Here is a 22,376-nt window from a genome sequence, read left to right on the forward strand (position 1 = left end):
AGCAGGTTGGCCGGGGTAATTTACACACTTCAATGCCAGCTTAATGTTTAGGTTAGTGGGAATCACAGAGGAATTAGGGATGGAAACTTCTTTGCTGGTGGTAGAAGCGGTCTGGTGAATTTTTAGAGAGAAGAGGCCGTCGATGTTTGAATGTAGAAAATTGTTCTGGCTGCAGCCTGCAGTATGGACTTCTTGGTGTGTGTAGCTCCCAGTGTTCTGACAGCGCGACGTTTTGCGGGAAGCATGTGATTCAGCAGCTACCAGTGGGCTTCGTGCGGCGGAGATTTAGTGGCTGTTAGCTGAGTTGATAGCAGAGGGTCGTTAAGAGAAGCCTGCATGCGGTAGGCAAATGAGTAATGTTTGCCGGCGGGGGACGTGCGGCGATTAACCTGTGAGGTAGTGAAAAGGACTTAACGAGAAGGAAGTGTGCGGATGCGGAAAGAATGGAATAATTGTGGTAGGCTGCCGGCTGAGTAGTTTGGTGAATGTTTGGTGTGGCTCCGGCGCTGCCGATTGGATGGTGGTGCTGCAGTGTGAGTCAGATAAAAAAAAAAAAAACCAGGAGTAGGATCCAATGGGAATAACTGGCATGTATAGACGCGTGTAATGCAAAAGGGCTGTTTTTTGTAGCGTCTCTCGCTTATGGCCATACCTTCCTGAACACGCCCGATCTCATCTGATCTTGGAAGCTAAGCAAGGTAGGGTCTGGTTAGTACTTGGATGGGAGACCACCTGGGAATACCAGGTGCTGTAAGCTTTTCTCACTTTTACTTCATACAGGGGGCGCTCCACTTCACGATTAATTTAAATCTATCACTCCCCTTCCATTTTACTATTTTATATATATATTTTCTATTCTCTCTTTCATAAAGCCAGCTTTCAGAAACCGTTTTACTCTAAATACTTCCTGGTAATTCTAGGTGCTGTAAGGTGTTCGTGCCTTTATTCCACCAGGGCGCGATCTTCTCACAAACTTGAAGACTGTCACTCCCCATTCACGTTTTACAACTTATTGTTAATGATAAAGAGACAGCTTTTTACACACAGTTTTAAACAAAGTACTGATATTATTCCTCTTCAACTGACCGCTTTGTTTTCTATGCAAAAAGCACTTCGCCACAGAAGACTCGATATTATTGGCATAGCAAGTTCTGCTCTTCTCCTTTCAAAACTTGCTAAAAGCTGTATTTAAAAGAACAGATTGGCCGGGGTAATTCACACCCTTCAATGCCAGCTTAATGTTTAGGTTAGTGGGAATCACAGAGGAATTAGGGATGGAAACTTCTTTGCTGGTGGTAGAAGCGGTCTGGTGAATTTTTAGAGAGAAGAGGCCGTCGATGTTTGAATGTAGAAAATTGTTCTGGCTGCAGCCTGCAGTATGGACTTGTTGGTGTGTGTAGCTCCCAGTGTTCTGACAGCGCGACGTTTTGGGGAAGCATGTGATTCAGCAGCTACCAGTGGGCTTCGTGCGGCGGAGATTTTGTGGCTGTTAGCGGAGTTGATAACAGAGGGTCGTTAAGAGAAGCCTGCATGCAGTAGGCAAAGGAGTAATGTTTGCCGGCGGGGGACGTGCGGCGATTAACCTGTGCGATAGTGAAAAGGAGTTAAAAAGAAGGAAGTGTGCGGATGCGGAAAGAATGGAATAATTGTGGTAGGCTGCCGGCTGAGTAGTTTGGTGAATGTTTGGTGTGGGTCCGGCGCTGCCGATTGGATGGTGGTGCTGCAGTGTGAGTCAGATAAAAAAAAAAAAAGAACATTAGTAGGATCCAATGGGACCAACTGGCATGTATAGAGGCGTGTAATGCAAAAGGGCTGTTTTTGATAGCGTCTCTCGCTTATGGCCATACCACCCTGAACACGCCTGATCTCATCTGATCGCTGAAGCCAAGCAGGGTAGGGTCTGGTTAGTACTTGGATGGGAGACCTCCTGGGAATACCAGGTGCTGTAAGCTTTTCTCACTTTTACTTTATACAGGGGGCGCTCCACTTCACGATTAATTTAAATCTATCACTCCCCTTCCATTTTACTATTTTATATATATATATATATTTTTTTTTTCTCTCATTCATAAAGGCAGCTTTTAGAAACCGTTTTACTCTAAATACTTCATGGTAATTCTAGGTGCTGTAAGCTGTTCGTGCCTTTATTCCACCAGGGCGCGATCTTCTCACAAACTTGAAGACTGTCACTCCCCATTCACGTTTTACAACTTATTGTTAATAATAAAGAGACAGCTTTTTACACACAGTTTTAAACAAAGTACTGATATTATTCCTCTTCAACTGACCGCTTTGTTTTCTATGCAAAAACCACTTCACCACAGAAGACTCGATATTATTGGCATAGCAAGTTCTGCTCTTCTCCTTTCAAAACTTGCTAAAAGCTGTATTTAAAAGAACAGATTGGCCGGGGTAATTCACACCCTTCAATGCCAGCTTAATGTTTAGGTTAGTGGGAATCACAGAGGAATTAGGGATGGAAACTTCTTTGCTGGTGGTAGAAGTGGTCTGGTGAATTTTTAGAGAGAAGAGGCCGTCGATGTTTGAATGTAGAAAATTGTTCTGGCTGCAGCCTGCAGTATGGACTTGTTGGTGTGTGTAGCTCCCAGTGTTCTGACAGCGCGACGTTTTGGGGAAGCATGTGATTCAGCAGCTACCAGTGGGCTTCGTGCGGCGGAGATTTTGTGGCTGTTAGCGGAGTTGATAACAGAGGGTCGTTAAGAGAAGCCTGCATGCAGTAGGCAAAGGAGTAATGTTTGCCGGCGGGGGACGTGCGGCGATTAACCTGTGCGGTAGTGAAAAGGAGTTAAAAAGAAGGAAGTGTGCGGATGCGGAAAGAATGGAATAATTGTGGTAGGCTGCCGGCTGAGTAGTTTGGTGAATGTTTGGTGTGGGTCCGGCGCTGCCGATTGGATGGTGGGGCTGCAGTGTGAGTCAGATAAAAAAAAAAAAAAAACAGGAGTAGGATCCAATGGGACTAACTGGCATGTATAGAGGCGTGTAATGCAAAAGGGCTGTTTTTGGTAGCGTCTCTCGCTTGCGGCCATACCACCCTGAACACGCCCGATCTCATCTGATCTCGGAAGCTAAGCAGGCTAGGGTCTGGTTAATACTTGGATGGGAGACCTCCTGGGAATACCAGGTGCTGTAAGCTTTTCTCACTTTTACTTTATACAGGGGGCGCTCCACTTCACGATTAATTTAAATCTATCACTCCCCTTCCATTTTACTATTTTATATATATATATATATTTTTCTCTCATTCATAAAGGCAGCTTTTACACACCGTTTTACTCTAAATACTTCCTGGTAATTCTAGGTGCTGTAAGCTGTTCGTACCTTTATTCCACCAGGGCGCGATCTTCTCACAAACTTGAAGACTGTCACTCCCCATTCACGTTTTACAACTTATTGTTAATGATAAAGAGACAGCTTTTTACACACAGTTTTAAACAAAGTACTGATATTATTCCTCTTCAACTGACCGCTTTGTTTTCTATGCAAAAACCACTTCGCCACAGAAGACTCGATATTATTGGCATAGCAAGTTCTGCTCTTCTCCTTTCAAAACTTGCTAAAAGCTGTATTTAAAAGAACAGATTGGCCGGGATAATTCACACCCTTCAATGCCAGCTTAATGTTTAGGTTAGTGGGAATCACAGAGGAATTAGGGATGGAAACTTCTTTGCTGGTGGTAGAAGCGGTCTGGTGAATTTTTAGAGAGAAGAGGCCATCGATGTTTGAATGTAGAAAATTGTTCTGGCTGCAGCCTGCAGTATGGACTTGTTGGTGTGTGTAGCTCCCAGTGTTCTGACAGCACGACGTTTTGGGGAAGCATGTGATTCAGCAGCTACCAGTGGGCTTCGTGCGGCGGAGATTTTGTGGCTGTTAGCGGAGTTGATAACAGAGGGTCGTTAAGAGAAGCCTGCATGCAGTAGGCAAAGGAGTAATGTTTGCCGGCGGGGGACGTGCGGCGATTAACCTGTGCGATAGTGAAAAGGAGTTAAAAAGAAGGAAGTGTGCGGATGCGGAAAGAATGGAATAATTGTGGTAGGCTGCCGGCTGAGTAGTTTGGTGAATGTTTGGTGTGGGTCCGGCGCTGCCGATTGGATGGTGGTGCTGCAGTGTGAGTCAGATAAAAAAAAAAAAAAAACCAGGAGTAGGATCCAATGGGACTAACTGGCATGTATAGACGCGTGTAATGCAAAAGGGCTGTTTTTGGTAGCGTCTCTCGCTTATGGCCATACCACCCTGAACACGCCTGATCTCATCTGATCGTTGAAGCCAAGCAGAGTAGGGTCTGGTTAGTACTTGGATGGGAGACCTCCTGGGAATACCAGGTGCTGTAAGCTTTTCTCACTTTTACTTTATACAGGGGGCGCTCCACTTCACGATTAATTTAAATCTATCACTCCCCTTCCATTTGACTATTTTATATATATATATATTTTTTTTTTTTTCTCTCATTCATAAAGGCAGATTTTAGAAACCGTTTTACTCTAAATACTTCATGGTAATTCTAGGTGCTGTAAGCTGTTCGTGCCTTTATTCCACCAGGGCGCGATCTTCTCACAAACTTGAAGACTGTCACTCCCCATTCACGTTTTACAACTTATTGTTAATAATAAAGAGACAGCTTTTTACACACAGTTTTAAACAAAGTACTGATATTATTCCTCTTCAACTGACCGCTTTGTTTTCTATGCAAAAACCACTTCGCCACAGAAGACTCGATATTATTGGCATAGCAAGTTCTGCTCTTCTCCTTTCAAAACTTGCTAAAAGCTGTATTTAAAAGAACAGATTGGCCGGGGTAATTCACACCCTTCAATGCCAGCTTAATGTTTAGGTTAGTGGGAATCACAGAGGAATTAGGGATGGAAACTTCTTTGCTGGTGGTAGAAGTGGTCTGGTGAATTTTTAGAGAGAAGAGGCCGTCGATGTTTGAATGTAGAAAATTGTTCTGGCTGCAGCCTGCAGTATGGACTTGTTGGTGTGTGTAGCTCCCAGTGTTCTGACAGCGCGACGTTTTGGGGAAGCATGTGATTCAGCAGCTACCAGTGGGCTTCGTGCGGCGGAGATTTTGTGGCTGTTAGCGGAGTTGATAACAGAGGGTCGTTAAGAGAAGCCTGCATGCAGTAGGCAAAGGAGTAATGTTTGCCGGCGGGGGACGTGCGGCGATTAACCTGTGCGGTAGTGAAAAGGAGTTAAAAAGAAGGAAGTGTGCGGATGCGGAAAGAATGGAATAATTGTGGTAGGCTGCCGGCTGAGTAGTTTGGTGAATGTTTGGTGTGGGTCCGGCGCTGCCGATTGGATGGTGGGGCTGCAGTGTGAGTCAGATAAAAAAAAAAAAAAAACAGGAGTAGGATCCAATGGGACTAACTGGCATGTATAGAGGCGTGTAATGCAAAAGGGCTGTTTTTGGTAGCGTCTCTCGCTTGCGGCCATACCACCCTGAACACGCCCGATCTCATCTGATCTCGGAAGCTAAGCAGGCTAGGGTCTGGTTAATACTTGGATGGGAGACCTCCTGGGAATACCAGGTGCTGTAAGCTTTTCTCACTTTTACTTTATACAGGGGGCGCTCCACTTCACGATTAATTTAAATCTATCACTCCCCTTCCATTTTACTATTTTATATATATATATTTTTTTTTCTCTCATTCATAAAGGCAGCTTTTACACACCGTTTTACTCTAAATACTTCCTGGTAATTCTAGGTGCTGTAAGCTGTTCGTACCTTTATTCCACCAGGGCGCGATCTTCTCACAAACTTGAAGACTGTCACTCCCCATTCACGTTTTACAACTTATTGTTAATGATAAAGAGACAGCTTTTTACACACAGTTTTAAACAAAGTACTGATATTATTCCTCTTCAACTGACCGCTTTGTTTTCTATGCAAAAACCACTTCGCCACAGAAGACTCGATATTATTGGCATAGCAAGTTCTGCTCTTCTCCTTTCAAAACTTGCTAAAAGCTGTATTTAAAAGAACAGATTGGCCGGGGTAATTCACACCCTTCAATGCCAGCTTAATGTTTAGGTTAGTGGGAATCACAGAGGAATTAGGGATGGAAACTTCTTTGCTGGTGGTAGAAGCGGTCTGGTGAATTTTTAGAGAGAAGAGGCCGTCGATGTTTGAATGTAGAAAATTGTTCTGGCTGCAGCCTGCAGTATGGACTTGTTGGTGTGTGTAGCTCCCAGTGTTCTGACAGTGCGACGTTTTGGGGAAGCATGTGATTCAGCAGCTACCAGTGGGCTTCGTGCGGCGGAGATTTTGTGGCTGTTAGCGGAGTTGATAACAGAGGGTCGTTAAGAGAAGCCTGCATGCAGTAGGCAAAGGAGTAATGTTTGCCGGCGGGGGACGTGCGGCGATTAACCTGTGCGGTAGTGAAAAGGAGTTAAAAAGAAGGAAGTGTGCGGATGCGGAAAGAATGGAATAATTGTGGTAGGCTGCCGGCTGAGTAGTTTGGTGAATGTTTGGTGTGGGTCCGGCGCTGCCGATTGGATGGTGGGGCTGCAGTGTGAGTCAGATAAAAAAAAAAAAAAAACAGGAGTAGGATCCAATGGGACTAACTGGCATGTATAGAGGCGTGTAATGCAAAAGGGCTGTTTTTGGTAGCGTCTCTCGCTTGCGGCCATACCACCCTGAACACGCCCGATCTCATCTGATCTCGGAAGCTAAGCAGGCTAGGGTCTGGTTAATACTTGGATGGGAGACCTCCTGGGAATACCAGGTGCTGTAAGCTTTTCTCACTTTTACTTTATACAGGGGGCGCTCCACTTCACGATTAATTTAAATCTATCACTCCCCTTCCATTTTACTATTTTATATATATATATATTTTTTTCTCTCATTCATAAAGGCAGCTTTTACACACCGTTTTACTCTAAATACTTCCTGGTAATTCTAGGTGCTGTAAGCTGTTCGTACCTTTATTCCACCAGGGCGCGATCTTCTCACAAACTTGAAGACTGTCACTCCCCATTCACGTTTTACAACTTATTGTTAATGATAAAGAGACAGCTTTTTACACACAGTTTTAAACAAAGTACTGATATTATTCCTCTTCAACTGACCGCTTTGTTTTCTATGCAAAAACCACTTCGCCACAGAAGACTCGATATTATTGGCATAGCAAGTTCTGCTCTTCTCCTTTCAAAACTTGCTAAAAGCTGTATTTAAAAGAACAGATTGGCCGGGGTAATTCACACCCTTCAATGCCAGCTTAATGTTTAGGTTAGTGGGAATCACAGAGGAATTAGGGATGGAAACTTCTTTGCTGGTGGTAGAAGCGGTCTGGTGAATTTTTAGAGAGAAGAGGCCGTCGATGTTTGAATGTAGAAAATTGTTCTGGCTGCAGCCTGCAGTATGGACTTGTTGGTGTGTGTAGCTCCCAGTGTTCTGACAGCGCGACGTTTTGGGGAAGCATGTGATTCAGCAGCTACCAGTGGGCTTCGTGCAGCGGAGATTTTGTGGCTGTTAGCGGAGTTGATAACAGAGGGTCGTTAAGAGAAGCCTGCATGCAGTAGGCAAAGGAGTAATGTTTGCCGGCGGGGGACGTGCGGCGATTAACCTGTGCGGAAGTGAAAAGGAGTTAAAAAGAAGGAAGTGTGCGGATGCGGAAAGAATGGAATAATTGTGGTAGGCTGCCGGCTGAGTAGTTTGGTGAATGTTTGGTGTGGGTCCGGCGCTGCCGATTGGATGGTGGGGCTGCAGTGTGAGTCAGATAAAAAAAAAAAAAAACAGGAGTAGGATCCAATGGGACTAACTGGCATGTATAGAGGCGTGTAATGCAAAAGGGCTGTTTTTGGTAGCGTCTCTCGCTTGCGGCCATACCACCCTGAACACGCCCGATCTCATCTGATCTCGGAAGCTAAGCAGGCTAGGGTCTGGTTAATACTTGGATGGGAGACCTCCTGGGCATACCAGGTGCTGTAAGCTTTTCTCACTTTTACTTTATACAGGGGGCGCTCCACTTCACGATTAATTTAAATCTATCACTCCCCTTCCATTTTACTATTTTATATATATATATTTTTTTTTCTCTCAATCATAAAGGCAGCTTTTACACACCGTTTTACTCTAAATACTTCCTGGTAATTCTAGGTGCTGTAAGCTGTTCATACCTTTATTCCACCAGGGCGCGATCTTCTCACAAACTTGAAGACTGTCACTCCCCATTCACGTTTTACAACTTATTGTTAATGATAAAGAGACAGCTTTTTACACACAGTTTTAAACAAAGTACTGATATTATTCCTCTTCAACTGACCGCTTTGTTTTCTATGCAAAAACCACTTCGCCACAGAAGACTCGATATTATTGGCATAGCAAGTTCTGCTCTTCTCCTTTCAAAACTTGCTAAAAGCTGTATTTAAAAGAACAGATTGGCCGGGGTAATTCACACCCTTCAATGCCAGCTTAATGTTTAGGTTAGTGGGAATCACAGAGGAATTAGGGATGGAAACTTCTTTGCTAGTGGTAGAAGCGGTCTGGTGAATTTTTAGAGAGAAGAGGCCGTCGATGTTTGAATGTAGAAAATTGTTCTGGCTGCAGCCTGCAGTATGGACTTGTTGGTGTGTGTAGCTCCCAGTGTTCTGACAGCGCGACGTTTTGGGGAAGCATGTGATTCAGCAGCTACCAGTGGGCTTCGTGCGGCGGAGATTTTGTGGCTGTTAGCGGAGTTGATAACAGAGGGTCGTTAAGAGAAGCCTGCATGCAGTAGGCAAAGGAGTAATGTTTGCCGGCGGGGGACGTGCGGCGATTAACCTGTGCGGTAGTGAAAAGGAGTTAAAAAGAAGGAAGTGTGCGGATGCGGAAAGAATGGAATAATTGTGGTAGGCTGCCGGCTGAGTAGTTTGGTGAATGTTTGGTGTGGGTCCGGCGCTGCCGATTGGATGGTGGGGCTGCAGTGTGAGTCAGATAAAAAAAAAAAAAAACAGGAGTAGGATCCAATGGGACTAACTGGCATGTATAGAGGCGTGTAATGCAAAAGGGCTGTTTTTGGTAGCGTCTCTCGCTTGCGGCCATACCACCCTGAACACGCCCGATCTCATCTGATCTCGGAAGCTAAGCAGGCTAGGGTCTGGTTAATACTTGGATGGGAGACCTCCTGGGCATACCAGGTGCTGTAAGCTTTTCTCACTTTTACTTTATACAGGGGGCGCTCCACTTCACGATTAATTTAAATCTATCACTCCCCTTCCATTTTACTATTTTATATATATATATATATTTTTTTCTCTCAATCATAAAGGCAGCTTTTACACACCGTTTTACTCTAAATACTTCCTGGTAATTCTAGGTGCTGTAAGCTGTTCATACCTTTATTCCACCAGGGCGCGATCTTCTCACAAACTTGAAGACTGTCACTCCCCAGTCACGTTTTACAACTTATTGTTAATGATAAAGAGACAGCTTTTTACACACAGTTTTAAACAAAGTACTGATATTATTCCTCTTCAACTGACCGCTTTGTTTTCTATGCAAAAACCACTTCGCCACAGAAGACTCGATATTATTGGCATAGCAAGTTCTGCTCTTCTCCTTTCAAAACTTGCTAAAAGCTGTATTTAAAAGAACAGATTGGCCGGGGTAATTCACACCCTTCAATGCCAGCTTAATGTTTAGGTTAGTGGGAATCACAGAGGAATTAGGGATGGAAACTTCTTTGCTAGTGGTAGAAGCGGTCTGGTGAATTTTTAGAGAGAAGAGGCCGTCGATGTTTGAATGTAGAAAATTGTTCTGGCTGCAGCCTGCAGTATGGACTTGTTGGTGTGTGTAGCTCCCAGTGTTCTGACAGCGCGACGTTTTGGGGAAGCATGTGATTCAGCAGCTACCAGTGGGCTTCGTGCGGCGGAGATTTTGTGGCTGTTAGCGGAGTTGATAACAGAGGGTCGTTAAGAGAAGCCTGCATGCAGTAGGCAAAGGAGTAATGTTTGCCGGCGGGGGACGTGCGGCGATTAACCTGTGCGGTAGTGAAAAGGAGTTAAAAAGAAGGAAGTGTGCGGATGCGGAAAGAATGGAATAATTGTGGTAGGCTGCCGGCTGAGTAGTTTGGTGAATGTTTGGTGTGGGTCCGGCGCTGCCGATTGGATGGTGGGGCTGCAGTGTGAGTCAGATAAAAAAAAAAAAAAAACAGGAGTAGGATCCAATGGGACTAACTGGCATGTATAGAGGCGTGTAATGCAAAAGGGCTGTTTTTGGTAGCGTTTCTCGCTTGCGGCCATACCACCCTGAACACGCCCGATCTCATCTGATCTCGGAAGCTAAGCAGGCTAGGGTCTGGTTAATACTTGGATGGGAGACCTCCTGGGAATACCAGGTGCTGTAAGCTTTTCTCACTTTTACTTTATACAGGGGGCGCTCCACTTCACGATTAATTTAAATCTATCACTCCCCTTCCATTTTACTATTTTATATATATATATATATATTTTTCTCTCATTCATAAAGGCAGCTTTTACACACCGTTTTACTCTAAATACTTCCTGGTAATTCTAGGTGCTGTAAGCTGTTCGTACCTTTATTCCACCAGGGCGCGATCTTCTCACAAACTTGAAGACTGTCACTCCCCATTCACGTTTTACAACTTATTGTTAATGATAAAGAGACAGCTTTTTACACACAGTTTTAAACAAAGTACTGATATTATTCCTCTTCAACTGACCGCTTTGTTTTCTATGCAAAAAGCACTTCGCCACAGAAGACTCGATATTATTGGCATAGCAAGTTCTGCTCTTCTCCTTTCAAAACTTGCTAAAAGCTGTATTTAAAAGAACAGATTGGCCGGGGTAATTCACACCCTTCAATGCCAGCTTAATGTTTAGGTTAGTGGGAATCACAGAGGAATTAGGGATGGAAACTTCTTTGCTAGTGGTAGAAGCGGTCTGGTGAATTTTTAGAGAGAAGAGGCCGTCGATGTTTGAATGTAGAAAATTGTTCTGGCTGCAGCCTGCAGTATGGACTTGTTGGTGTGTGTAGCTCCCAGTGTTCTGACAGCGCGACGTTTTGGGGAAGCATGTGATTCAGCAGCTACCAGTGGGCTTCGTGCGGCGGAGATTTTGTGGCTGTTAGCGGAGTTGATAACAGAGGGTCGTTAAGAGAAGCCTGCATGCAGTAGGCAAAGGAGTAATGTTTGCCGGCGGGGGACGTGCGGCGATTAACCTGTGCGGTAGTGAAAAGGAGTTAAAAAGAAGGAAGTGTGCGGATGCGGAAAGAATGGAATAATTGTGGTAGGCTGCCGGCTGAGTAGTTTGGTGAATGTTTGGTGTGGGTCCGGCGCTGCCGATTGGATGGTGGGGCTGCAGTGTGAGTCAGATAAAAAAAAAAAAAAAACAGGAGTAGGATCCAATGGGACTAACTGGCATGTATAGAGGCGTGTAATGCAAAAGGGCTGTTTTTGGTAGCGTTTCTCGCTTGCGGCCATACCACCCTGAACACGCCCGATCTCATCTGATCTCGGAAGCTAAGCAGGCTAGGGTCTGGTTAATACTTGGATGGGAGACCTCCTGGGAATACCAGGTGCTGTAAGCTTTTCTCACTTTTACTTTATACAGGGGGCGCTCCACTTCACGATTAATTTAAATCTATCACTCCCCTTCCATTTTACTATTTTATATATATATATATATATTTTTCTCTCATTCATAAAGGCAGCTTTTACACACCGTTTTACTCTAAATACTTCCTGGTAATTCTAGGTGCTGTAAGCTGTTCGTACCTTTATTCCACCAGGGCGCGATCTTCTCACAAACTTGAAGACTGTCACTCCCCATTCACGTTTTACAACTTATTGTTAATGATAAAGAGACAGCTTTTTACACACAGTTTTAAACAAAGTACTGATATTATTCCTCTTCAACTGACCGCTTTGTTTTCTATGCAAAAAGCACTTCGCCACAGAAGACTCGATATTATTGGCATAGCAAGTTCTGCTCTTCTCCTTTCAAAACTTGCTAAAAGCTGTATTTAAAAGAACAGATTGGCCGGGGTAATTCACACCCTTCAATGCCAGCTTAATGTTTAGGTTAGTGGGAATCACAGAGGAATTAGGGATGGAAACTTCTTTGCTGGTGGTAGAAGCGGTCTGGTGAATTTTTAGAGAGAAGAGGCCGTCGATGTTTGAATGTAGAAAATTGTTCTGGCTGCAGCCTGCAGTATGGACTTGTTGGTGTGTGTAGCTCCCAGTGTTCTGACAGCGCGACGTTTTGGGGAAGCATGTGATTCAGCAGCTACCAGTGGGCTTCGTGCGGCGGAGATTTTGTGGCTGTTAGCGGAGTTGATAACAGAGGGTCGTTAAGAGAAGCCTGCATGCAGTAGGCAAAGGAGTAATGTTTGCCGGCGGGGGACGTGCGGCGATTAACCTGTGCGGTAGTGAAAAGGAGTTAAAAAGAAGGAAGTGTGCGGATGCGGAAAGAATGGAATAATTGTGGTAGGCTGCCGGCTGAGTAGTTTGGTGAATGTTTGGTGTGGGTCCGGCGCTGCCGATTGGATGGTGGGGCTGCAGTGTGAGTCAGATAAAAAAAAAAAAAAGAACATTAGTAGTATCCAATGGGACCAACTGGCATGTATAGAGGCGTGTAATGCAAAAGGGCTGTTTTTGGTAGCATATCTCGCTTACGGCCATACCACCCTGAACACGCCTGATCTCGTCTGATCTCGGAAGCTAAGCAGGGTAGGGTCTGGTTAGTACTTGGATGGGAGACCACCTAGGAATACCAGGTGCTGTAAGCTTTTCTCACTTTTACTTTATACAGGGGGCGCTCCACTTCACGATTAATTTAAATCTATCACTCCCCTTCCATTTTACTATTTTATATATATATTTTTTTTTTCTCTCATTCATAAAGGCAGCTTTTAGAAACCGTTTTACTCTAAATACTTCCTGGTAATTCAAGGTACTGTAAGCTGTTCGTGCCTTTATTCCACCAGGGCGCGATCTTCTCACAAACTTGAAGACTGTCACTCCCCATTCACGTTTTACAACTTATTGTTAATGATAAAGAGACAGCTTTTTACACACAGTTTTAAACAAAGTACTGATATTATTCCTCTTCAACTGACCGCTTTGTTTTCTATGCAAAAACCACTTCGCCACAGAAGACTCGATATTATTGGCATAGCAAGTTCTGCTCTTCTCCTTTCAAAACTTGCTAAAAGCTGTATTTAAAAGAAGAGATTGGACGGGGTAATTCACACCCTTCAATGCCAGCTTAATGTTTAGGTTAGTGGGAGTCACAGAGGAATTAGGGATGGAAACTTCTTTGCTGGTGGTAGAAGCGGTCTGGTGAATTTTTAGAGAGAAGAGGCCGTCGATGTCTGAATGTAGAAAATTGTTCTGGCTGCAGCCTGCATTATGGACTTGTTGGTGTGTGTAGCTCCCAGTGTTCTGACAGCGCGACGTTTTGGGGAAGCATGTGATTCAGCAGCTACCAGTGGGCTTCGTGCGGCGGAGATTTTGTGGCTGTTAGCAGAGTTGATAACAGAGGGTCGTTAAGAGAAGCCTGCATGCAGTAGGCAAAGGAGTAATGTTTGCCGGCGGGGGACGTGCGGCGATTAACCTGTGCGGTAGTGAAAAGGAGTTAAAAAGAAGGAAGTGTGCGGATGCGGAAAGAATGGAATAATTGTGGTAGGCTGCCGGCTGAGTAGTTTGGTGAATGTTTGGTGTGGGTCCGGCGCTGCCGATTGGATGGTGGTGCTGCAGTGTGAGTCAGATAAAAAAAAAAAAAACCAGGAGTAGGATCCAATGGGACTAACTGGCATGTATAGACGCGTGTAATGCAAAAGGGCTGTTTTTGGTTGCGTCTCTCGCTTATGGCCATACCACCCTGAACACACCCGATCTCATCCGATCTCGGAAGCCAAGCAGGGTAGGGTCTGGTTAGTACTTGGATGGGAGACCTCCTGGGAATACCAGGTGCTGTAAGCTTTTCTCACTTTTACTTTATACAGGGGGCGCTCCACTTCACGATTAATTTAAATCTATCACTCCCCTTCCATTTTACTATTTTATATATATATATATTTTTCTCTCATTCATAAAGGCAGCTTTTACACACCGTTTTACTCTAAATACTTCCTGGTAATTCTAGGTGCTGTAAGCTGTTCGTGCCTTTATTCCACCAGGGCGCGATCTTCTCACAAACTTGAAGACTGTCACTCCCCATTCACGTTTTACAACTTATTGTTAATGATAAAGAGACAGCTTTTTACACACAGTTTTAAACAAAGTACTGATATTATTCCTCTTCAACTGACCGCTTTGTTTTCTATGCAAAAAGCACTTCGCCACAGAAGACTCGATATTATTGGCATAGCAAGTTCTGCTCTTCTCCTTTCAAAACTTGCTAAAAGCTGTATTTAAAAGAACAGATTGGCCGGGGTAATTCACACCCTTCAATGCCAGCTTAATGTTTAGGTTAGTGGGAATCACAGAGGAATTAGGGATGGAAACTTCTTTGCTGGTGGTAGAAGCGGTCTGGTGAATTTTTAGAGAGAAGAGGCCGTCGATGTTTGAATGTAGAAAATAGGTCTGGCTGCAGCCTGCAGTATGGACTTGTTGGTGTGTGTAGCTCCCAGTGTTCTGACAGCGCGACGTTTTGGGGAAGCATGTGATTCAGCAGCTACCAGTGGGCTTCGTGCGGCGGAGATTTTGTGGCTGTTAGCGGAGTTGATAACAGAGGGTCGTTAAGAGAAGCCTGCATGCAGTAGGCAAAGGAGTAATGTTTGCCGGCGGGGGACGTGCGGCGATTAACCTGTGCGGTAGTGAAAAGGAGTTAAAAAGAAGGAAGTGTGCGGATGCGGAAAGAATGGAATAATTGTGGTAGGCTGCCGGCTGAGTAGTTTGGTGAATGTTTGGTGTGGGTCCGGCGCTGCCGATTGGATGGTGGTGCTGCAGTGTGAGTCAGATAAAAAAAAAAAAAACCAGGAGTAGGATCCAATGGGACTAACTGGCATGTATAGACGCGTGTAATGCAAAAGGGCTGTTTTTGGTCGCGTTTCTCGCTTATGGCCATACCACCCTGAACACACCCGATCTCATCCGATCTCGGAAGCCAAGCAGGGTAGGGTCTGGTTAGTACTTCGATGGGAGACCTCCTGGGAATACCAGGTGCTGTAAGCTTTTCTCACTTTTACTTTATACAGGGGACGCTCCACTTCACGATTAATTTAAATCTATCACTCCCCTTCCATTTTACTATTTTATATATATATATATTTTTCTCTCATTCATAAAGGCAGCTTTTACACACCGTTTTACTCCAAATACTTCCTGGTAATTCTAGGTGCTGTAAGCTGTTCGTGCCTTTATTCCACCAGGGCGCGATCTTCTCACAAACTTGAAGACTGTCACTCCCCATTCACGTTTTACAACTTATTGTTAATGATAAAGAGACAGCTTTTTACACACAGTTTTAAACAAAGTACTGATATTATTCCTCTTCAACTGACCGCTTTGTTTTCTATGCAAAAACCACTTCGCCACAGAAGACTCGATATTATTGGCATAGCAAGTTCTGCTCTTCTCCTTTCAAAACTTGCTAAAAGCTGTATTTAAAAGAACAGATTGGCCGGGGTAATTCACACCCTTCAATGCCAGCTTAATGTTTAGGTTAGTGGGAATCACAGAGGAATTAGGGATGGAAACTTCTTTGCTGGTGGTAGAAGCGGTCTGGTGAATTTTTAGAGAGAAGAGGCCGTCGATGTTTGAATGTAGAAAATTGTTCTGGCTGCAGCCTGCAGTATGGACTTGTTGGTGTGTGTAGCTCCCAGTGTTCTGACAGCGCGACGTTTTGGGGAAGCATGTGATTCAGCAGCTACCAGTGGGCTTCGTGCGGCGGAGATTTTGTGGCTGTTAGCGGAGTTGATAACAGAGAGTCGTTAAGAGAAGCCTGCATGCAGTAGGCAAAGGAGTAATGTTTGCCGGCGGGGGACGTGCGGCGATTAACCTGTGCGGTAGTGAAAAGGAGTTAAAAAGAAGGAAGTGTGCGGATGCGGAAAGAATGGAATAATTGTGGTAGGCTGCCGGCTGAGTAGTTTGGTGAATGTTTGGTGTGGGTCCGGCGCTGCCGATTGGATGGTGGGGCTGCAGTGTGAGTCAGATAAAAAAAAAAAAAAGAACATTAGTAGTATCCAATGGGACCAACTGGCATGTATAGAGGCGTGTAATGCAAAAGGGCTGTTTTTGGTAGCATATCTCGCTTACGGCCATACCACCCTGAACACGCCTGATCTCGTCTGATCTCGGAAGCTAAGCAGGGTAAGGTCTGGTTAGTACTTGGATGGGAGACCACCTAGGAATACCAGGTGCTGTAACTTTTTCTCACTTTTACTTTATACAGGGGGCGCTCCACTTCACGATTAATTTAAATCTATCACTCCCCTTCCATTTTACTATTTTATATATATATATTTTTTTTTCTCTCATTCATAAAGGCAGCTTTTAGAAACCGTTTTACTCTAAATACTTCCTGGTAATTCAAGGTGCTGTAAGCTGTTCGTGCCTTTATTCCACCAGGGCGCGATCTTCTCACAAACTTGAAGACTGTCACTCCCCATTCACGTTTTACAACTTATTGTTAACGATAAAGAGACAGCTTTTTACACACAGTTTTAAACAAAGTACTGATATTATTCCTCTTCAACTGACCGCTTTGTTTTCTATGCAAAAACCACTTCGCCACAGAAGACTCGATATTATTGGCATAGCAAGTTCTGCTCTTCTCCTTTCAAAACTTGCTAAAAGCTGTATTTAAAAGAAGAGATTGGACGGGGTAATTCACACCCTTCAATGCCAGCTTAATGTTTAGGTTAGTGGGAGTCACAGAGGAATTAGGGATGGAAACTTCTTTGCTGGTGGTAGAAGCGGTCTGGTGAATTTTTAGAGAGAAGAGGCCGTCGATGTTTGAATGTAGAAAATTGTTCTGGCTGCAGCCTGCATTATGGACTTGTTGGTGTGTGTAGCTCCCAGTGTTCTGACAGCGCGACGTTTTGGGGAAGCATGTGATTCAGCAGCTACCAGTGGGCTTCGTGCGGCGGAGATTTTGTGGCTGTTAGCGGATTTGATAACAGAGGGTCGTTAAGAGAAGCCTGCATGCAGTAGGCAAAGGAGTAATGTTTGCCGGCGGGGAACGTGCGGCGATTAACCTGTGCGGTAGTGAAAAGGAGTTAAAAAGAAGGAAGTGTGCGGATGCGGAAAGAATGGAATAATTGTGGTAGGCTGCCGGCTGAGTAGTTTGGTGAATGTTTGGTGTGGGTCCGGCGCTGCCGATTGGATGGTGGGGCTGCAGTGTGAGTCAGATAAAAAAAAAAAAAAGAACATTAGTAGGATCCAATGGGACCAACTGGCATGTATAGAGGCGTGTAATGCAAAAGGGCTGTTTTTGGTAGCATGTCTCGCTTACGGCCATACCACCCTGAACACACCCGATCTCGTCTGATCTCGGAAGCTAAGCAGCGTAGGGTCAGGTTAGTACTTGGATGGGAGACCACCTGGGAATACCAGGTGCTGTAAGCTTTTCTCACTTTTACTTTATACAGGGGGCGCTCCACTTCACGATTAATTTAAATCTATCACTCCCCTTCCATTTTACTATATTATATATATATTTTTTTTTTCTCTCATTCATAAAGGCAGCTTTTAGAAACCGTTTTACTCTAAATACTTCCTGGTAATTCTAGGTGCTGTAAGCTGTTCGTGCCTTTATACCACCAGGGCGCGATCTTCTCACAAACTTGAAGACTGTCACTCCCCATTCACGTTTTACAACTTATTGTTAATGATAAAGAGACAGCTTTTTACACACAGTTTTAAACAAAGTACTGATATTATTCCTCTTCAACTGACCGCTTTGTTTTCTATGCAAAAACCACTTCGCCACAGAAGACTCGATATTATTGGCATAGCAAGTTCTGCTCTTCTCCTTTCAAAACTTGCTAAAAGCTGTATTTAAAAGAACAGATTGGCCGGGGTAATTCACACCCTTCAATGCCAGCTTAATGTTTAGGTTAGTGGGAGTCACAGAGGAATTAGGGATGGAAACTTCTTTGCTGGTGGTAGAAGCGGTCTGGTGAATTTTTAGAGAGAAGAGGCCGTCGATGTTTGAATGTAGAAAATTGTTCTGGCTGCAGCCTGCAGTATGGACTTGTTGGTGTGTGTAGCTCCCAGTGTTCTGACAGCGCGACGTTTTGGGGAAGCATGTGATTCAGCAGCTACCAGTGGGCTTCGTGCGGCGGAGATTTTGTGGCTGTTAGCGGAGTTGATAACAGAGGGTCGTTAAGAGAAGCCTGCATGCAGTAGGCAAAGGAGTAATGTTTGCCGGCGGGGGACGTGCGGCGATTAACCTGTGCGGTAGTGAAAAGGAGTTAAAAAGAAGGAAGTGTGCGGATGCGGAAAGAATGGAATAATTGTGGTAGGCTGCCGGCTGAGTAGTTTGGTGAATGTTTGGTGTGGGTCCGGCGCTGCCGATTGGATGGTGGTGCTGCAGTGTGAGTCAGATAAAAAAAAAAAAAACCAGGAGTAGGATCCAATGGGACTAACTGGCATGTATAGACGCGTGTAATGCAAAAGGGCTGTTTTTGGTCACGTCTCTCACTTACGGCCATACCACCCTGAACACGCCCGATCTCATTCGATCTCGGAAGCCAAGCAGGGTAGGGTCTGGTCAGTACTTGGATGGGAGACCTCCTGGGAATACCAGGTGCTGTAAGCTTTTCTCACTTTTACTTTATACAGGGGGCGCTCCACTTCACGATTTATTTAAATCTATCACTCCCCTTCCATTTTACTATTTTATATATATATATATATTTCTCTCATTCATAAAGGCAGCTTTTACACACCGTTTTACTCTAAATACTTCCTGGTAATTCTAGGTGCTGTAAGCTGTTCATGCCTTTATTCCACCAGGGCGCGATCTTCTCACAAACTTGAAGACTGTCACTCCCCATTCACGTTTTACAACTTATTGTTAATGATAAAGAGACAGCTTTTTACACACAGTTTTAAACAAAGTACTGATATTATTCCTCTTCAACTGACCGCTTTGTTTTCTATGCAAAAACCACTTCGCCACAGAAGACTCGATATTATTGGCATAGCAAGTTCTGCTCTTCTCCTTTCAAAACTTGCTAAAAGCTGTATTTAAAAGAACAGATTGGCCGGGGTAATTCACACCCTTCAATGCCAGCTTAATGTTTAGGTTAGTGGGAATCACAGAGGAATTAGGGATGGAAACTTCTTTGCTGGTGGTAGAAGCGGTCTGGTGAATTTTTAGAGAGAAGAGGCCGTCGATGTTTGAATGTAGAAAATTGTTCTGGCTGCAGCCTGCATTATGGACTTGTTGGTGTGTGTAGCTCCCAATGTTCTGACAGCGCGACGTTTTGGGGAAGCATGTGATTCAGCAGCTACCAGTGGGCTTCGTGCGGCGGAGATTTTGTGGCTGTTAGCGGAGTTGATAACAGAGGGTCGTTAAGAGAAGCCTGCATGCAGTAGGCAAAGGAGTAATGTTTGCCGGCGGGGGACGTGCGGCGATTAACCTGTGCGGTAGTGAAAAGGAGTTAAAAAGAAGGAAGTGTGCGGATGCGGAAAGAATGGAATAATTGTGGTAGGCTGCCGGCTGAGTACTTTGGTGAATGTTTGGTGTGGGTCCGGCGCTGCCGATTGGATAGTGGGGCTGCAGTGTGAGTCAGATAAAAAAAAAAAAAAGAACATTAGTAGGATCCAATGGGACCAACTGGCATGTATAGAGGCGTGTAATGCAAAAGGGCTGTTTTTGGTAGCATGTCTCGCTTACGGCCATACCACCCTGAACACACCCGATCTCGTCTGATCTCGGAAGCTAAGCAGCGTAGGGTCAGGTTAGTACTTGGATGGGAGACCACCTGGGAATACCAGGTGCTGTAAGCTTTTCTCACTTTTACTTTATACAGGGGGCGCTCCACTTCACGATTAATTTAAATCTATCACTCCCCTTCCATTTTACTATATTATATATATTTTTTTTTTTTCTCTCATTCATAAAGGCAGCTTTTAGAAACCGTTTTACTCTAAATACTTCCTGGTAATTCTAGGTGCTGTAAGCTGTTCGTGCCTTTATACCACCAGGGCGCGATCTTCTCACAAACTTGAAGACTGTCACTCCCCATTCACGTTTTACAACTTATTGTTAATGATAAAGAGACAGCTTTTTACACACAGTTTTAAACAAAGTACTGATATTATTCCTCTTCAACTGACCGCTTTGTTTTCTATGCAAAAACCACTTCGCCACAGAAGACTCGATATTATTGGCATAGCAAGTTCTGCTCTTCTCCTTTCAAAACTTGCTAAAAGCTGTATTTAAAAGAACAGATTGGCCGGGGTAATTCACACCCTTCAATGCCAGCTTAATGTTTAGGTTAGTGGGAGTCACAGAGGAATTAGGGATGGAAACTTCTTTGCTGGTGGTAGAAGCGGTCTGGTGAATTTTTAGAGAGAAGAGGCCGTCGATGTTTGAATGTAGAAAATTGTTCTGGCTGCAGCCTGCAGTATGGACTTGTTGGTGTGTGTAGCTCCCAGTGTTCTGACAGCGCGACGTTTTGGGGAAGCATGTGATTCAGCAGCTACCAGTGGGCTTCGTGCGGCGGAGATTTTGTGGCTGTTAGCGGAGTTGATAACAGAGGGTCGTTAAGAGAAGCCTGCATGCAGTAGGCAAAGGAGTAATGTTTGCCGGCGGGGGACGTGCGGCGATTAACCTGTGCGGTAGTGAAAAGGAGTTAAAAAGAAGGAAGTGTGCGGATGCGGAAAGAATGGAATAATTGTGGTAGGCTGCCGGCTGAGTAGTTTGGTGAATGTTTGGTGTGGGTCCGGCGCTGCCGATTGGATGGTGGTGCTGCAGTGTGAGTCAGATAAAAAAAAAAAAAACCAGGAGTAGGATCCAATGGGACTAACTGGCATGTATAGACGCGTGTAATGCAAAAGGGCTGTTTTTGGTCACGTCTCTCACTTACGGCCATACCACCCTGAACACGCCCGATCTCATTCGATCTCGGAAGCCAAGCAGGGTAGGGTCTGGTCAGTACTTGGATGGGAGACCTCCTGGGAATACCAGGTGCTGTAAGCTTTTCTCACTTTTACTTTATACAGGGGGCGCTCCACTTCACGATTTATTTAAATCTATCACTCCCCTTCCATTTTACTATTTTATATATATATATATTTTTCTCTCATTCATAAAGGCAGCTTTTACACACCGTTTTACTCTAAATACTTCCTGGTAATTCTAGGTGCTGTAAGCTGTCCGTGCCTTTATTCCACCAGGGCGCGATCTTCTCACAAACTTGAAGACTGTCACTCCCCATTCACGTTTTACAACTTATTGTTAATGATAAAGAGACAGCTTTTTACACACAGTTTTAAACAAAGTACTGATATTATTCCTCTTCAACTGACCGCTTTGTTTTCTATGCAAAAACCACTTCGCCACAGAAGACTCGATATTATTGGCATAGCAAGTTCTGCTCTTCTCCTTTCAAAACTTGCTAAAAGCTGTATTTAAAAGAACAGATTGGCCGGGGTCATTCACACCCTTCAATGCCAGCTTAATGTTTAGGTTAGTGGGAATCACAGAGGAATTAGGGATGGAAACTTCTTTGCTGGTGGTAGAAGCGGTCTGGTGAATTTTTAGAGAGAAGAGGCCGTCGATGTTTGAATGTAGAAAATTGTTCTGGCTGCAGCCTGCAGTATGGACTTGTTGGTGTGTGTAGCTCCCAGTGTTCTGACAGCGCGACGTTTTGGGGAAGCATGTGATTCAGCAGCTACCAGTGGGCTTCGTGCGGCGGAGATTTTGTGGCTGTTAGCGGAGTTGATAACAGAGGGTCGTTAAGAGAAGCCTGCATGCAGTAGGCAAAGGAGTAATGTTTGCCGGCGGGGGACGTGCGGCGATTAACCTGTGCGGTAGTGAAAAGGAGTTAAAAAGGAGGAAGTGTGCGGATGCGGAAAGAATGGAATAATTGTGGTAGGCTGCCGGCTGAGTAGTTTGGTGAATGTTTGGTGTGGGTCCGGCGCTGCCGATTGGATGGTGGTGCTGCAGTGTGAGTCAGATAAAAAAAAAAAAAACCAGGAGTAGGGTCCAATGGGACTAACTGGCATGTATAGACGCGTGTAATGCAAAAGGGCTGTTTTTGGTCGCGTCTCTCGCTTATGGCCATACCACCCTGAACACACCTGATCTCATCCGATCTTGGAAGCCAAGCAGGGTAGGGTCTGGTTAGTACTTGGATGGGAGACCTCCTGGGAATACCAGGTGCTGTAAGCTTTTCTCACTTTTACTTTATACAGGGGGCGCTCCACTTCACGATTAATTTAAATCTATCACTCCCCTTCCAT

General features: G+C 44.6%; 18 non-coding genes and 1 pseudogene across 18 annotated transcripts; all 19 read left to right on the plus strand.

Annotated features, from left to right (window-relative positions):
- The first annotated feature begins 638 nt into the window (after positions 1 to 638).
- Positions 639 to 757, plus strand: LOC125736460 (5S ribosomal RNA). The gene has a single exon (XR_007395738.1). It is a non-coding gene; the product is annotated as a 5S ribosomal RNA (ribosomal RNA).
- Positions 758 to 1,833: 1,076 nt separating this feature from the next.
- LOC125736804 (5S ribosomal RNA) lies at positions 1,834 to 1,952 on the plus strand. Its single transcript, XR_007396072.1, has one exon. It is a non-coding gene; the product is annotated as a 5S ribosomal RNA (ribosomal RNA).
- Positions 1,953 to 3,035: 1,083 nt separating this feature from the next.
- LOC125735827 (5S ribosomal RNA) lies at positions 3,036 to 3,154 on the plus strand. The gene has a single exon (XR_007395114.1). It is a non-coding gene; the product is annotated as a 5S ribosomal RNA (ribosomal RNA).
- A 1,079-nt stretch (positions 3,155 to 4,233) lies between these two features.
- On the plus strand, positions 4,234 to 4,352 carry LOC125731555 (5S ribosomal RNA; annotated as a pseudogene).
- Positions 4,353 to 5,436: 1,084 nt separating this feature from the next.
- LOC125735828 (5S ribosomal RNA) lies at positions 5,437 to 5,555 on the plus strand. Its single transcript, XR_007395115.1, has one exon. It is a non-coding gene; the product is annotated as a 5S ribosomal RNA (ribosomal RNA).
- Positions 5,556 to 6,633: 1,078 nt separating this feature from the next.
- Positions 6,634 to 6,752, plus strand: LOC125735829 (5S ribosomal RNA). The gene has a single exon (XR_007395116.1). It is a non-coding gene; the product is annotated as a 5S ribosomal RNA (ribosomal RNA).
- A 1,077-nt stretch (positions 6,753 to 7,829) lies between these two features.
- LOC125737309 (5S ribosomal RNA) lies at positions 7,830 to 7,948 on the plus strand. The gene has a single exon (XR_007396574.1). It is a non-coding gene; the product is annotated as a 5S ribosomal RNA (ribosomal RNA).
- A 1,077-nt stretch (positions 7,949 to 9,025) lies between these two features.
- On the plus strand, positions 9,026 to 9,144 carry LOC125737310 (5S ribosomal RNA). The gene has a single exon (XR_007396575.1). It is a non-coding gene; the product is annotated as a 5S ribosomal RNA (ribosomal RNA).
- A 1,080-nt stretch (positions 9,145 to 10,224) lies between these two features.
- Positions 10,225 to 10,343, plus strand: LOC125735830 (5S ribosomal RNA). Its single transcript, XR_007395117.1, has one exon. It is a non-coding gene; the product is annotated as a 5S ribosomal RNA (ribosomal RNA).
- Positions 10,344 to 11,423: 1,080 nt separating this feature from the next.
- LOC125735832 (5S ribosomal RNA) lies at positions 11,424 to 11,542 on the plus strand. Its single transcript, XR_007395118.1, has one exon. It is a non-coding gene; the product is annotated as a 5S ribosomal RNA (ribosomal RNA).
- A 1,081-nt stretch (positions 11,543 to 12,623) lies between these two features.
- Positions 12,624 to 12,742, plus strand: LOC125734110 (5S ribosomal RNA). The gene has a single exon (XR_007393435.1). It is a non-coding gene; the product is annotated as a 5S ribosomal RNA (ribosomal RNA).
- Positions 12,743 to 13,818: 1,076 nt separating this feature from the next.
- On the plus strand, positions 13,819 to 13,937 carry LOC125735074 (5S ribosomal RNA). The gene has a single exon (XR_007394373.1). It is a non-coding gene; the product is annotated as a 5S ribosomal RNA (ribosomal RNA).
- Positions 13,938 to 15,012: 1,075 nt separating this feature from the next.
- LOC125732008 (5S ribosomal RNA) lies at positions 15,013 to 15,131 on the plus strand. Its single transcript, XR_007391679.1, has one exon. It is a non-coding gene; the product is annotated as a 5S ribosomal RNA (ribosomal RNA).
- A 1,077-nt stretch (positions 15,132 to 16,208) lies between these two features.
- LOC125731078 (5S ribosomal RNA) lies at positions 16,209 to 16,327 on the plus strand. Its single transcript, XR_007391365.1, has one exon. It is a non-coding gene; the product is annotated as a 5S ribosomal RNA (ribosomal RNA).
- A 1,079-nt stretch (positions 16,328 to 17,406) lies between these two features.
- Positions 17,407 to 17,525, plus strand: LOC125733068 (5S ribosomal RNA). The gene has a single exon (XR_007392426.1). It is a non-coding gene; the product is annotated as a 5S ribosomal RNA (ribosomal RNA).
- A 1,076-nt stretch (positions 17,526 to 18,601) lies between these two features.
- Positions 18,602 to 18,720, plus strand: LOC125734517 (5S ribosomal RNA). Its single transcript, XR_007393826.1, has one exon. It is a non-coding gene; the product is annotated as a 5S ribosomal RNA (ribosomal RNA).
- Positions 18,721 to 19,797: 1,077 nt separating this feature from the next.
- Positions 19,798 to 19,916, plus strand: LOC125733069 (5S ribosomal RNA). Its single transcript, XR_007392427.1, has one exon. It is a non-coding gene; the product is annotated as a 5S ribosomal RNA (ribosomal RNA).
- A 1,076-nt stretch (positions 19,917 to 20,992) lies between these two features.
- LOC125734518 (5S ribosomal RNA) lies at positions 20,993 to 21,111 on the plus strand. The gene has a single exon (XR_007393827.1). It is a non-coding gene; the product is annotated as a 5S ribosomal RNA (ribosomal RNA).
- A 1,075-nt stretch (positions 21,112 to 22,186) lies between these two features.
- LOC125734500 (5S ribosomal RNA) lies at positions 22,187 to 22,305 on the plus strand. The gene has a single exon (XR_007393809.1). It is a non-coding gene; the product is annotated as a 5S ribosomal RNA (ribosomal RNA).
- Positions 22,306 to 22,376: the final 71 nt, after the last annotated feature.

Source organism: Brienomyrus brachyistius, chromosome 2 (assembly GCF_023856365.1).
Source record: "Brienomyrus brachyistius isolate T26 chromosome 2, BBRACH_0.4, whole genome shotgun sequence".
NCBI lineage: Eukaryota > Metazoa > Chordata > Actinopteri > Osteoglossiformes > Mormyridae > Brienomyrus > Brienomyrus brachyistius.